This window comes from Delphinapterus leucas, chromosome 14, assembly GCF_059928025.1.
Source record: "Delphinapterus leucas isolate spDelLeu-1000000601 "Yukka" chromosome 14, BTC_Dleu_Yukka2, whole genome shotgun sequence".
Classification (NCBI taxonomy): domain Eukaryota; kingdom Metazoa; phylum Chordata; class Mammalia; order Artiodactyla; family Monodontidae; genus Delphinapterus; species Delphinapterus leucas.
The window spans coordinates 14,236,953-14,251,832 of record NC_143142.1 but is presented as its reverse complement, the minus strand read 5'-3'; positions in this window follow the sequence as shown (position 1 = coordinate 14,251,832).

Here is a 14,880-nt window from a genome sequence, read left to right as displayed (position 1 = left end):
TGGGCCAGCTGGTAACCAAAGACCTGGCTTTGGCTGTGTCCCCGACGACTAGAGGTGACTCAACTCCACTCTGAGCTCGGGGAAGTGCCAGGGTAGCAGGAACCAAGCCCTTTCCCTGTCTAGAGTTTGATGAATTCTCCAACAGTTGCTTCTACCCTCAGAATGAAAAAAATAATGTTTCTGCAGCCTGGCCCATTAGCATGCTTCTCTGGTGACGGGACCCCTCCGCCTCTCTGCCGCAGGCCTGCCTTTCTGTGTTCCAGCCAGAGCTCTTGCTAACATGCTCTCTGAAAGTCATTCTTGGACCCGAAATGAGGAAGTGAGGCCAAAGCTCACTTTGTGGAAAGATTTTATTTCCATCTGAGTCCACTTCAAGAACAGCGAGGGATTAGTTTTGTTAGCTTTTTTACCTCCAAAAATATTGCCAGGCCTTTCCTAAGCAGATTTATGGAATCGCTCGGCAGTCATGTTTCATACTATGGAGACCAGCAGCCCTTTCTTTGAGGATGTCTCCAAATTGGCTGGCATTACTAAATATAGGCTAAATGAGACACATTCAGCAGGCTTGGCTTGGGACAATCTATTCTAAGGTTTACAGAACTTGGTGCCATGTCACAGGGGGCCAGTGAATTCCCTAGATGCCAGTTGAACTGAAAGCAATGAGAAGAGCTCATTCAACCTCAGGTAATAAGGAGAAGGTCCAAGACTGATAAGGAAACTGAAATTGAGGGAAGCAGTGGTTCCCCAGCTTCAGTGTGCACTCAATCCCCTGGGAATCCTGTTAAAATGCAGATTCGGTTACAGCCGGTCTGTGGTGAGGTCTGATGTTCTGCATCTCTAAGCAGCTCCCAGGTGATGCTGTCACTGCTGGTCCAGGAACTCCACTTTAAATAGCAAGGACCTAGACTGTGGTATACAAAGTAGGGTGCACTGAGTGATACTTTGGGATTTGGGGGGAAATATCAGAACATCTATGCATATTCATTTGTTAGCTCATCCCTCTCTCATTTCTAATTTTTGCATATAGTTATAATATTTATAATATGCTAATATTACATGGATATATGGTATATGGATAAGTATGGATATAATCCATCCTCTTTTTTTTTTTAATTTTAAAAGTTTGGAGACTTCTGGCCAAGTCCACAAAGAGTGTACTTCTTTGAACAATTGGAGGAAATCTTTATAATGTAGAAACCCCTTCTCCAAGCTGACCATTAGTTTTTCCTCTAGTCCCAAGCCACCTTTATATGAATGGGAACTAATCACTGAGCACCTATTATGTGCTGGGTATTTTGCTCCTTTACTCTGTGAGGTAAATAGTGTGACACCCATTTCACAGATGAAGAAACTGAGGCCCAGATAGGGAAAGGACCTTACCTAAGTTCCCTCATCTGACTTACGTTGGATTCAAACAGAGAAAATATGAGCTAAAGAAATGTGCCATGGTCCCCAATTCGTCATTGCTAAGAAGGGGTGGTAGGACATCCGGAATTGTGGTGTCTGAGCTTTTACGTGCTTTCCTGTATCATTCTGATTAAACAGGTGGTATGACTTGTCTTTTACACCCCTATGGCAGCTTCTCAGAGGCAAATTCCCAGAATGCAAAAAGCAGCGGTACGCTGAGATTTGCACACTTTCTCAGTTTTCAAGGCGTGAGAGAGATTAAAGTCATATGCATTCTGTACTCAGAACTTTGAGTTCTTCTTCTTCTTGCCTAATTTCTTCTAGAAATAAACTCCCCCTTTTCCCTCAGAACTAACTCTGGGACAGACACTGGGCTCAAGTTTTTATGTTCGTTACCTCAATTATGCTCAAAGAAACTCTAAGAAACTTCTATGACTATTCTTATAACTTGATCAGGAGATTGAAGCTTTAACAGGGTAAGTGCCATGCCAAGGCTACCCAACTTTAGTGCCAATGTTGATTCTAGATGGATCTGATTCCAAAGGTCAAGTTTTGAAGCAACTTGGGGTCTGTCTCGCCCACTGGATTTTCAGCCCTTTGCTAGCCCCACACGAAAGTGTCGATATTAATGGGTTCGTTACTCTGGCACCCTTCCAAGTTTGAGGAACGAGAAAGAACCCCTCACACCTCAACTCTGCTTACCTGGGTCAGGCAGGTGCCAGCCAAGGCCTCAGACACAGCGGTTCTGGTGAAACACACAGGGCGTGTCTCCATCTTCCCCGCAGGTGACAAAGCAGATATTCTGGCTTCCCTGGGCCCTGGTGAAGTTTTCTTTGGAACCCGTCAGGGTGTGAAGTTTGGGGAGACCAGCAAAGCCAAGGTGTCTAAAGCTGGTGGGGTTATTTTTAAGTCATAAGTCAAAAAGAGCCTTGAGCAGAGATGTTCTCACCTGCTGTAGAATCGAGTTTAGTTGCCTTCATTTGCCAAGGATGCCCAGAAGCCTCCTGGTGTCACTGAAGACGTGTAGAGGTGTGAGTGTGTGTGAATATAAGTGTGTGTGAGTGTGTATGTGACAGCGTGTGAACATGTCTGAGTTGTTTGTGAGACAGTGTGCATGTGTGAACATATTGAGTGTGCACGTTTGTGTTTAAATGTGAGTGTGTTGAAGGGCTAGTATTCACAATTTGGGGTAAAAGAGATGCCAGATCTCTTGTGAACACTTAGGAGATGCCACTGGTCTCCTGTGGGCACTAGAACATCTGAAAACATCCTAATAGACGCTGAGCTAGTCATGACAACCACAGTCACGGTTATCTCTATATTCAAGCCAGAGACAAGACAGCATCGTCCTTGGCATGAACACTAGCTTTAGAATTGGACGACCCTGAGTTCAAGTCCCAGGTCTACCACTCCCTGAGCTGTGTGGCCTTGGGTAGGTCACTTCACCTGGGCACAGAATGGGCATAAGACCTACTTCACTGCGTTGTTGTGGGGGTTAAACAAGATGGTATACATAAAGTGCCCTGTGGGGGTGGCTAGCATGTAGTGAGTGCTCCTTGAATGATGACTTTTACGATAATAATAATAAACCTGGGCACATGTAAGAGTAGAAAACGTGCTAGGATAGTAAGAGAGGGAAGAGTAGAGACTCAGGAATGTCTAGCTGGAGAGACAAGCTGCAACGGAGAATTGAAAGGGACGTCCCAGCCAAGATGGGCTAGGAAACTGTACCAGTCAGGGTTCCAGTGACATTCCCTGGCAGGAAACAGGTGGCCCACTCAAACGGGGTAACTGGGAGAGTTGAATAAAGGTGATATTTATTAAGATGTGGGCAGGATTAAGGAAACCAGCAACGGATGGGAAGCACCCAGGGTCTAGTGACATCGGGGAGCTGTTACTATCACCAGTCCTGAAGGAGCAAAAGGAGGGAACGTCATCAGAATCCAGAGACAAAGAGCAAAGAGAGGGCTTCTGATGAAAGCTGAGATTTTGGCCAAGACACTGCCAGCCCTAGATGACATGGCAGGGAAGGAGACAGGGGAATCGAGACCGCAGCTTCACTGTCCTCCATCCCTTGCATCTCCTACTGGTACCTCCCATTATCTGAATCCAGTTGGAAGCCAGAGATAAGGAGTCCATTGATGGGGTCTATACAGGAAGATACCTAGCATATGAACCTGGTGGAACGACATATCCATCTGAATTGCATTCAGCTGCTAGTCAAAGAGATATGGAATAAGCAAGACAGAGATTTATCTTCTCTCATGGAAAAAAAGAAAAAAGCCATAGGAAGCTAAGGTCACCATGTTGCATAACTCCAGGGACCATGACTCACAGCATCAACAGTGAATGGCACCCACTGGGGTCAAGCAACCAGGGCTGTTAGTGACTCCATGATGTCATCAGTATCTCAGGTTACTTGTGTCTCTCTGCCCTACCATGCTTAGCACTGGCTTTCATCATTAAAGTTGCCTCATAATCACAGGTGCTGCTGGAGCTCCAAGCCATCATACTGGGAAGAGGAAGGAAAGAAGAAAGTCCGAGAATTCTCTGGAAACTCCAGTCAATAACTTCTGCTAAAATCTATCTCATTTACCACCCCTATCTGCAAGGGGTTCTTCAAGCTATAATTTCTTTTCATCTTGGCATAATGCTGCTCCCAACAACATAAGGGACTTTTATTAAAGAGAAAAAGGAAGCATGGCTATTGGCTCTGCTTCAAATAAGTACTAAATTGGAAGTCAGAAGGCCCAGGTTCTCATCTCCACTTTGACTCTACTTGGCTAGGTGACCTTGGGCAAGACACTGATCATGGCAGATAATCTGTTGATTCTCTGGTTCCCAAGACAGCTTCCTTTCTTATGCTGATCTACCTCTTGCCTGACTACTTCTCCATCCTAGCATATGCCTGGATGGTTTAGTTCCACTATCAGGCGCTTCCCTTGGTGTGGCAGGGATAAAAGAACGGAAAATGATTTGTTCACCTTCCAGTCTCTTCTCTAAGTCAACAGGCAGTAGAGCTTAATGCTTACAGCCAACTAGCATCAGACAGATTTGTGTTTGCGTGATGGTGCCATCCTTGTTAACTGGGTAGCCTTTGGCAAGTCCATTCAGTTTCTCCAAATCTCACTTTCCCCCTCTAGAAAGTGGGGCTAACAAAGCACTTGCCTTGTGGCATTGAAGGGAGAATGAAGTGAGATGGTACGTGTAAAATTCTTAGTACATGACAAGGCCTCTTCCCAAATGCTTTACATTGTGTAACAGTCAGCTATTATTGTGATAATGCTGCATAACAAACAACCACAAAAAGCTCAATGGCTCACATGAATAATATTCTTTTTCACTCATTGGTCTGTGATTAGCTGGTGTGCCTCAGGCTGTGGATTGAGTTCAATTCTGCTCTATGTGTCTATAGCTCTAGAATCCAAGTTAAAGCTTCATTAACGACCTAAGGCATGATCTTCTCATGGTTCCAGGCAGGAATACAAAAGAGTAAATCAAAACTATATAAGCACATTTAAAGTCTCCACTCAGATGGAGCATATGTTACCTCTGCTCACATCCGTTTGCCAAAGTAAGCCATATGGCCAAGTCTTAAGTCAATGGGACAGGAAGTATACCCCTGACACAGTAAACCATGGCAAGGGTGGGGGAAAAAGAAAGAATACTTAACAAATGATATAGCCTATAACTATTGTCTATAGGCACTACCTCACTTAATTTTCATGACAGCTGTATGTGATCAATATTCATATCATTTGACAGGTTAAATTAAAAAAAAGATTAAACCAGCATTCATTTGACAGGTTAAAAAAGAAAAGACAAAAACTGAATCTCAGAGGTTAAGTAACTTATTGGAGGTCACACAGTCCTAGGTGTCAGACCTAGAACTTGAACCATCTGAATCCTGAACCCAGACTCTTAACTTTTAGGGTAGCTATAGAAACCTCATAAGACTTTATTGTTCCTTAATTTCACATTTCCTTTAGGTCTTCTGCCACATTTGTACGTATTTATTTTCCATGCAAAGAAATGTTTTATGATGCTTCATCCCAGAAGCTCACCTATAAGCCCACAGCATTTATGTAAATACTTATATCATTAATATTACATGAGCCCCGTTCCTAATTTACTACAAAATCCAAGCTTGTCATCTTCAGAGCTGTGTCTCCCACGAGTAGAAAATTGCACTGAGCAATGAAACAAGTAAATGTGAATTTATGGATGTAGTAGATGCCATGGGGAGTTCACCCATATGCTCTCAGCCCACACCCTTCCTATGCAAGCTGATGGCTTCTTAGAGCAAGAATTTGCAACTCTCCACCTGACAGCATCCACTGGCCTTAGCTCACAGGGTAGACCAGAAGTCTAGGAGTAGCCCTCAGCCAATGACAGGCTGGAGTTGGAAGTTATACATGCCAGCTTCTTTTCCCCCCGATGAGGCAAGTTCTGCATTATTTCTCAGAGGTCCCCAGCAGGACTGAACCTCAGTTTCCCACAGCAGTAACCTGCTCATGAATACATTCTGTATTGACCGCTTTCCTGCAAACTTCTCTACACCCTTACTGGTGCTTACTGGGATCACCTCCAAAAGCAAAACAAAAATTACTGGCACTCAGATCCTTATCTCAGGGTCTATTTCTGGGGCATCTCCACCTAAGACAATAGAAGAATGTTATTAACAAAAATATAGTTTGCATTCTCCACCAACTTGCTAACAGCTTACATTTTTTCATTCATCTATTCCAAAAAATTCCAGAAAGGGATCACTGAGGCCCTGATGCAAGCTCTGGATACTCTCAAGAGAAAAATGTATGTTCACGTAAATTGCACCTTCCAGGACTCTGTGGGCCCCGGGTTGATTTACTCAACGTGGAGACAGAGAGAGAGGAAGCCATGGCGAGTCAGCCACGGGGACAAGCAAACCAGAGCTCTAGCCCTGAGGAAAGCTCCTCGGCAACTGCTGAGCCCATGCTGCCTTCCGTTTCTGGCTCAGCTGGGTTTGGGAGCATCATCCTTCATGGCTCTAAAAACTAGACTAAGCAAAACCCAGGCGAGGACCTCGGAAATTCCTCATTCTGCGACTGGGAGGGCGCTCGTGGTTGTTTAGGTAGCTTATCTGCTGGCCCCGTGTTCACCTCTTCCACGGTTCCCCTACACTCTCACCTTCCACAGCGCCACCACCAACTTACAAGGCTTCTGCACCCTTGCACGTGACTCGTGGGTATGTGGGTGGCAGGAGGAGGGAGAGGTAGCAAGGCTGCAGCCTCTGGCCTCTTGGCAAGAGAGGAGGGTTATTGCAGAGGCCAGAATTTCTCCATCCAGCAAGGGGCCCAAGACATCAGGATAAGTCAAGAACGCACCACCTGCCCCCCCACGAGGCTGGGCCTCCCTTTCCTTAGGATAGATCTTGACGGTCTGCATTCTTCATCCTGGCTTGGCAATTTGATAGCTGCTGCAGGGGTGGGGAGTGGAAGTGGGCTTTGAAAGCAGCTAACCGGGATTAAACTGGAATCTAGGGCTCAGTAGAAAATAACTTCTCTAGGACTCACTTTGATCATCCGTAAAATAGGAAATTACTATCTTTCTTGCCTGATGTTTTGAAGGACCAAATGAGAAAACGAAAATCAAGGGCCAATGACAGCATAGCGCACAGTAGGTGCTTCATAATTGCCAAACTTTATTGCTGCTCCTGTTATTAATAGCTCCCCAAAAGGCCCTTGGCTGATTTCCCTTACTAAGCTTAATTCCATTTTTATGTTTTCCTCTCCTTTCCTTGCAAACCAGAGTAGGTAATTCATCTTGCTCCCCTCCCAAATCCTTCCTCGCTTGAATATCCTCCTGGGATTTCCCCAGAGCTACCACCTGGAATTATCCCAGTGGCCCCTATGCGAGGCAATAAGATCTTTCTTTAGGAAAAAGACCACCCCAGCAAAAAAAAAAAAAAAAAGCGGAAGAGTTTTAGATGTGCCCTCTGATCCACCCAGAACAATACCCCCTCTATTGAGGCTGTGTTGTAAATATCTTACTTGCTTATCCTAGGCTAGAAAGTTGTCTCCAGGGCCAAGAGATTGCTTTCTTCCCATTTATTTATGGGGAAGACTTTTAAAATCCTACTCTTCGGGTCTGTAAACTCCATTATTGATACGAAAGATGGGAAGGTTTGAGTAAAACGAGTTACCATATAGTCAGTGCCTCCGTTTCCTCATGGGGAAATATGACATAGCCTACTATTACTAATTCTGAGTACTAATGATAAGACAATTATGACCATTAATAATTATAGTAAGAGTAACAATTCTCGGTTATTACGTTCCAAGCGCTTTGCTTCATCCACCTCCAACAGCCCTCTGAGATGCAGGGCATCATTAGCATCCCCATTTCTCAGATGAAGAAACTGAGGTTCAGACAGGTTGCATAAACCTAATCAAGGTTATATAGTAGTAAGAGCTGGAGCCGGGACTTGAACCTAAGTCAACGGGACTCAAAACCTTAATCACCGCAACAAACCACCACTCAGAGCTGTTGCCATAGTGACCAAGGATCCAATAAAAACACCCATAGAGCATGAACAGTACCATTGGGCTGGCTGGGGTTTTTCCTTTCCTTCTATTATTTTTATTATAAGATTAGATTACCCTAGTAACTCCCCGCCCCCGCAGCCCAAACAGGCGGTAACCAGGGCTCAGTGTGTGTTATCTTCGGCCTCACCCAAGAACTAATAATGCAGCATCTGTGCCTTTCCATGACATTCTAGTCCCTGCAGCTACGAGCAAGCTCATTCCTCTATAAAAACAGAGAAGCCAAATTGGTTTTAAAGCAGCTGTCTTTATTATATGGAGGCAAGGAAAATCTTACGGTAACACCCTTGGGATCCAGCTGGTTTAGCTGTTGCTCCGTGTAAGACCCCAGGATGGGTGACTGACAAGTGAATTCTCTTAAGCCCAGTGGAGGGTGGGCATGGGCCGCCTCCAACCTTGGCTCCAGGGCTGGCATGTCCCCCAGGATCCTCTGAGCATCTATAGACTGACCTCTGGAAGAACCGGTGGACAGAGGTTCAAATGCCCAGCTGGAAAGAGCGCCCTGGGGTCCCGCCTAGGCAGATCCAATCTCCTGTGCCCTTGGCCTAGTCAATAAAGTCTCTCCCCTTAGTGTGCTCAGCTGGAAGCTAGCAGCACGATGCTTTCATATTTCCCTCCCACAAGGAAGACATGGCAAATGGGTGGTCTTACAGCCAGAAGGCTCCACCAGACCTTCACACAGGTGCCTCCTTCTCAACCATCAAATCTCAACCCAGTTGTCACCTCCTCTGAGAAGCCGTCCCTGACCATCCGACCTAAAGGAGGCTCTCCGCAGGTATGCTCTATTACATCAACCAGTTTATTTCCTTTTCACCGTGAGAAATTACCTTCTTTGTTTAGTTGTTTGCTGGCTTATTGCCAGTGTCCCCCCACTAGAATAAAAGCCACAAGAGGGCAGATTCCTTTTCAGTCTCATTGACTTCTGTGTTTCCAGAATCTAGAACAACACTTGGCTTATAAACAAGATTTGTTGAATGAATGAATTCAACAAGTGAAAAACTGCCCAAATGAGAGATGGGAGATGAGTACCTGCTGCCATTGGGCTGGTGAAGGCAAAGCAAAATCGACAGGCCAGCAGTCTAGTGAGCTTCCAGAACCTTCCTTGCTTCTTTACATACCATCTGGTCGTTTTCTCTCTCTCTATGGGGCAGTCAGTCCTGCAGACGCAGAGCTTCTGTAAACAAGGGCCATTGTTTCCTCTGGCTTTTTTTAAAAGGAATATATATATATATTTTTTTATTGAAGTATAGTTGATTTACAATGTTGTGTTAGTTTCGGGTGTACAGCAAAGTGATTCAATTAAACATACATACGTATATATATATATATATATATATATACTTTTTCAGATTCTTCTCCCTTATAAATTATCACAAAATATTGAGTGTAGTTCCCTGTGCTATACAGTAGGTCCTTGTTGGTTATCTATTTTATATATAGTAGTGTGTATATGTTTTTTTTTCTCTTTGAGCTTTTTCCAAATATAGCTTTTTAAAAAAAGTTTTTATTGGAATATAGTTGATTTACAGTGTTGTGTTAGTTTCAGGTGTACAGCAAAGTGCATCAGTCATACATATACACATATCAGTAGTGTGTATATGTTAATCCCTTTGGCTTTTATCCCCAGTGCCAGAACTGGGCCAGGCACCTCGTGGGGTAAGAGCAGAGCTGGAGCAACTGACTTCCTGGATTTAAATCCCACTTCCTCATGTCTTGGATGCCCTGACTTTCTAGCCTAGGATAAGCAAGTAAGGTATTTGACCATTGACTCTAAAGCTCAGCCCCCTCATCAGTAAACGAGGATCAGAGTAGAACTTTCCTTGTAGAATCAATGTGAGGAGTGAATGAGGCAGCTATGTATAGTCTAGGCCAAGCTCAGTAATTATAATAATAATTATTATCACTAAATGTTTTAATGTCTTAAATGTATCATCACTAAGTGTTTTAGTAGGTATAAGTGTTATATAAATGTTTTAGATGTGTTATTATTTAGCTATTTTAATAATCATAGTAATCATGCAGTGCCTAGCATGTAGTCAAGGTCAATCAGTAGTTGCGAATAAATGATGTATTAGGATTGCTGTGATTGCAAGCAACAGAAACCCCATTCAAACTGGCCGAAGTAACGTAAGAGACGTATAACTCAAGTATCCAAAAAGCCAAAGCATGTTGATGTCATCAGAACTTGGTCTCTCACTCCTTTGCTCAGCTCTGTTCTCTTCCTTATTAGCTTTCTTCCCAGTCCAACCTTCTTCCCAGAGTGGCCTCCTAGAACTCCAGGCTGACATCCACCCAAGTTCCAGACCTGCAGAAACAGAGAGCCTCGATTTCCCAGCAGTATCAACAAAGGTGCCAAAGCTGACTCTTATTGGCCTGGCTAAAAGTCACATGACCATCCCTAAACCAATCACTGTTAGGAATGGAGTTCTCTGAGTGCTCAGGGTTGGGACATGTCTACACCCTGGGAACCAGAGAACATGATCAACTCCAGCTCAGTCACGATGGGATCAGAGGATACGTGGTTCTACAAAGGGAAAAGGAGGTGATGATTCTGCCAGAAAAAAACAGAAGGCATGTGGGACAGCAAAAACCATAAGAGAGGTACTACAAAGAGATTGTACAAAAAATGTCCAGCTCACAACTTTATTTAGTTACCTTCTTTCCATTACCCATGCTTGCCAGCACTTGGGCTTCTCTGGGGACCCTTTCGTCTTCCCTGAAGGTATAAATGATGCTATCAGCCAAGAGATTTTAGAGGCACCCTGTTCATCCACTGACAGAAAAGATTCAATAAGCAGAAACCTAAAAAAAAAAAAAAAAAAAGTGCCTGGCAAGCTCCTATTATCCTTGCAAACCCAGCTCTAATGTCACAACCTTCTGGAATTTTTTCCTGCATCATTCCAGAAAATGACTCACTGATCACTCTTTTCAGGGTTACCTCCATTCCTCATTGTACTGAGTCCATGAGGAGCCCTTATCAGACTATATTTTTGTTCATTTGTTTATTTAAACCTCTCCTCCACTGACCTATAAAGACATATACGATGGAACTTTCCCGAAGGCTATCCTCTAGACAATAGAAATTCAATATGGATTTATTCAGGCTCAGTTCTCCAACTGGCTGATAGGAGTTTGGCCAAAATGTGCGAAACCTGCTAAAGGGAGCCATACAAACGTTTGCAGAGATCCTAGAACTTACCTCTTTGACAGAGCTGGGCACGATCCTTGGGTATGAAATCAACAGTAACAACGTGTTTGTAAACACTTTCTCGTGCACGCCCTTTAGCCAACCTTAATATTAATATTATCAGTAGTCATTATTTGATGTCTCATTTGTTGACTTCATGCTGTGTACCAGCTCCTGAGGTAAACAACTTACCTATATCATCATATCAATTCTGTAGGACATTAAGAGGTAGCTGTCACTGATTTCATAGGTGAGTAAGCTGAGACACTCTCAGAGGGGTCAAGTAACTTTCTCAAGGCTACACAGCTAGCAGGTAGTGGAGCCAGCGCTCCGACTCATGTCTAAAACCCTTGGCCTTAAGCATTAAACTAGTATTCTGCTTATATCCTTGCAAGTGAGGCAAGCAAAGAAGACCCACTCCTCCCCACTTTCCAGATGGGAACTCAAGGTGGACAATTACTAGGATATTCACAAGAAGTCACCAATTCAGCCAAAGGCCACAGGATCAGCTAAGCTCCTGGAAGAGAACACTCTTACTATTTCAGAAAGAGAGAGCGAGATGCAGAGGGCAGCAAGCCGGAGGAACACCCCTTCTCCCGGAGATGTGTGGTTTCAGACACTGTGTGAATGAGCACTTGGCACTAAGTAGACATTGGATGGACGTGAGCTGGAGCTGGAGCGATGGATGTCAGCAAGTGCGGAGGGCTCCTGACAGATGTGATATTTCACGCAGGACCATTCATCCACATGATGAATGTTGAGGCAGCAAGGCTGAGCCCTGGGTCCCACCGAAACCAGCATCCCTGGGAGAAGCGCTCCACATCCCACAGCCCCCTCCGCACTTGGCTTTGGAGCCAGCTGTCTGGCCCTTCCCCCTCCCTCAGCCACGAGCCCCACTCCCACTGTAGAACACTATCAAGTGTTTCCTGACCCAGCAGTAAGTACCCAGCATCGCTTGTACTCACCCTGCCCAGCCCCCTGCCCGCGCACCTTGGCTACAATGTCTCCTCCTCATAAATCATGCATCCGTGGTAACTGTCTCTCAATCAATCTCTTCCAGGTGTTGGCTCAGACAGTCTCTCAAGGCGAGTGTCTCTCCCCTTGAGGCTTAGGTGCTGAGAGCCCCTTCGTCTGGAAATAGTTTAAAGCCAGGTAGCTTTTCTTCCTTCCCAGGGTCTCTTGGTTCCAACCTGAGGCCCTCAGGATCCACAGACTGCAGAGAACGTCAGGAAACCCGGGAGAGGGTCAAGCCGACTCAGAAGGCATGAGACGATGGTCTTTATCAATGCCCAAAGGCTTGGTAAATATAGGCCATTTGATTTTTTTCCACCAGCAAATATTCCATATGGGGAATCTAAAGTCCAAAGCTGGACTTAAAGGGATGGGCCTTCCAAACACAATTGTAAATATTAGTTAGCTTTAGAGAGTTCACATTTCACATTGTCTGCCTCCTTTTTGGACACATAGATGGGTGTAGCAGAGATAATGCTATGTATTCAGAAAATGCCATTTCAATCTTTTATTTCCCGGGATCCCTTGTTAGGTTAAAGACATGTGACTAGGTCCAGACCAATGGGAGGGAGGTAGATGTATATCTACCGCTTCCAGGTTCAGCCACGACACTTCCTGCACATCTATAACCTTCTACTCTTTCTTTGGTCACCTAGGAGACTATGGATTTAAGATGGAAGGAACCTGCATCCCTGAATGACCACTTGGAGGAGAACAGCCAGAAATGCTCAACCCATACTAGACTCAGATGCAAGTGAGAGGATTAAGCCACTAAGTTTGGAGAGTTTGTTACTGCAGCATTACTTAGCCTACCCTGACTAATGCAATTAGATTCAGAAAAGTCTATTAGCTTTCGAAATATAACTGCAACCCACTTAGGTGTCACCTTCCCTAGCTCACTTTTACTTGTAAATGCCACAGATGCTGTGATTAGCGGTACACTATACCTGGTGGCAAGGAACATCAACTGTTGGGATTATACCTAGCTAATTGCAAATCAGGCTATCAGTTTGCTCCACAACTAGATTTTAAGTTCCGTCAGGGAGCAAACCATAAAACGGGTTAGCATATGGGCTCTCGAGGCAGGCAGATTTGAGTTAGAATGTGGTTTAATTACATGCTAACGTGTGGACCTGGTCAAGTCTTAACGTTCACTTCCTCACTTGTAAATAGTGGTAATGTTTGCAGCACATCCTGTCGGCTGTGTGCTGTCGTGGTTGCTGTGGCTTCTCCGTGCCCCCTTCGGACTCCCCACTGGAAAGATCGCCAGCTGATAGCCCTCAGCTGTCAGGAGTTGGGTCATCAGCAGAAAACCATCTCATCCAAGGTCACGACCCTCTCCTGGGACAGCCCACATCCAATGACAGGTCCGTGGGGAAACAGAAAGACCTGACCCCCTTGACCCAACTCAGGACAACTCTGAAGGGCCAGCCCAGCTTCAGAATTTGTGGTGGAAAGACTCTCAGATGGTTTTCCCATCATTCCTGCCTCTGGGTCCTCACGTTCTTGTACAATCCCCTCTCCGTGAGCATGGGTAGAACCCGTAACTTGCTTCTAACAATAGAACGTAGCAAAGGTGACATAATGTCACTTGCTCAATTACATCACATAAGATTGCAACATCTGTTTTGCTAGCAGACTCTCTCCCTTGTTGGCTTTGATGAAGCAAATGGCCATGGTGGGGGGGGGGCCCACACGGCAAAGAACCAAACGTGTCCTCCTGCCAACAGCCCACGAGAAACTGAGGCCCTCAGTCCTACAACCTGCAAGAAACCGAATTCTGCCAACAGCCACGTGACCTTAGAAGTGGATCTTTCCCCAGCTGAGCCTTGAGATGAGACCGCAACCCTGTCCAGCATCTTGATTTTGACCATGCAAGAGACCTCGAATCAGAGGACAAGTGAAGCTGTGCTTGGACTCCTGACCCAAGGAAATGGTGAGATACTAAATGTGGGCTACTCTACGCTGCTAAGTTTATAACTAATACGAGGTTCTCTGTAGGGTCATTTTTATTTTTGGCTTCATTGGGTCTTCGCCGCTGCACACAGGCTTTCTCTAGTTGCGGCGAGCGGGGGCTACTCTTTGTTGCAGTGCGCAGGCTTCTCCTTGTGGTGGCTTCTCTTGTTGCGGAGCACGGGCTCTAGGTACACGGGCTTCAGGAGTTGTGGCACGTGGGCTCAGTAGTTGTGGCTCACGGGTTCTAGAGCGCAGGCTCAGTAGTTGTGGCACACAGGTTTAGTTGCTCCGTGGCATGTGGGATCTTCCTGGACCGGGGCTCGAACCCCGGTCCCCTGCATGGGCAGGCGGATTCTTAACCACTGCGCCACCAGGGAAGTCCCCCTAATAAACTTCTTGCACACTAAACCCCATCTCAGGCCCTGCTTCTGGGAATCCAACCTGTGACATCTATCCAATACCCATGTGTTCCCTTTTCCACTTTGTTGACAAAACCCTGATTTTGTTGATTTGATCCTCCTCCAAGGGACCCTATGCTTCCGGGGAGGCAGATCTCAGCCCCTGGGCTGCATCCTGCTTAGACTAAGCCTATTATGAAAATCCTCTTCTTGCCAGTGATCCTTTTAGGAAGAGACTCCTGAGCCAATTCTGACCAGTGAGATTTGAGGTGTGTGTCAGGGCTTCTAGGAAATAGACACAGGAGGGGCAGCTCCTGCTCTGCTTACCCTGGACATTGTT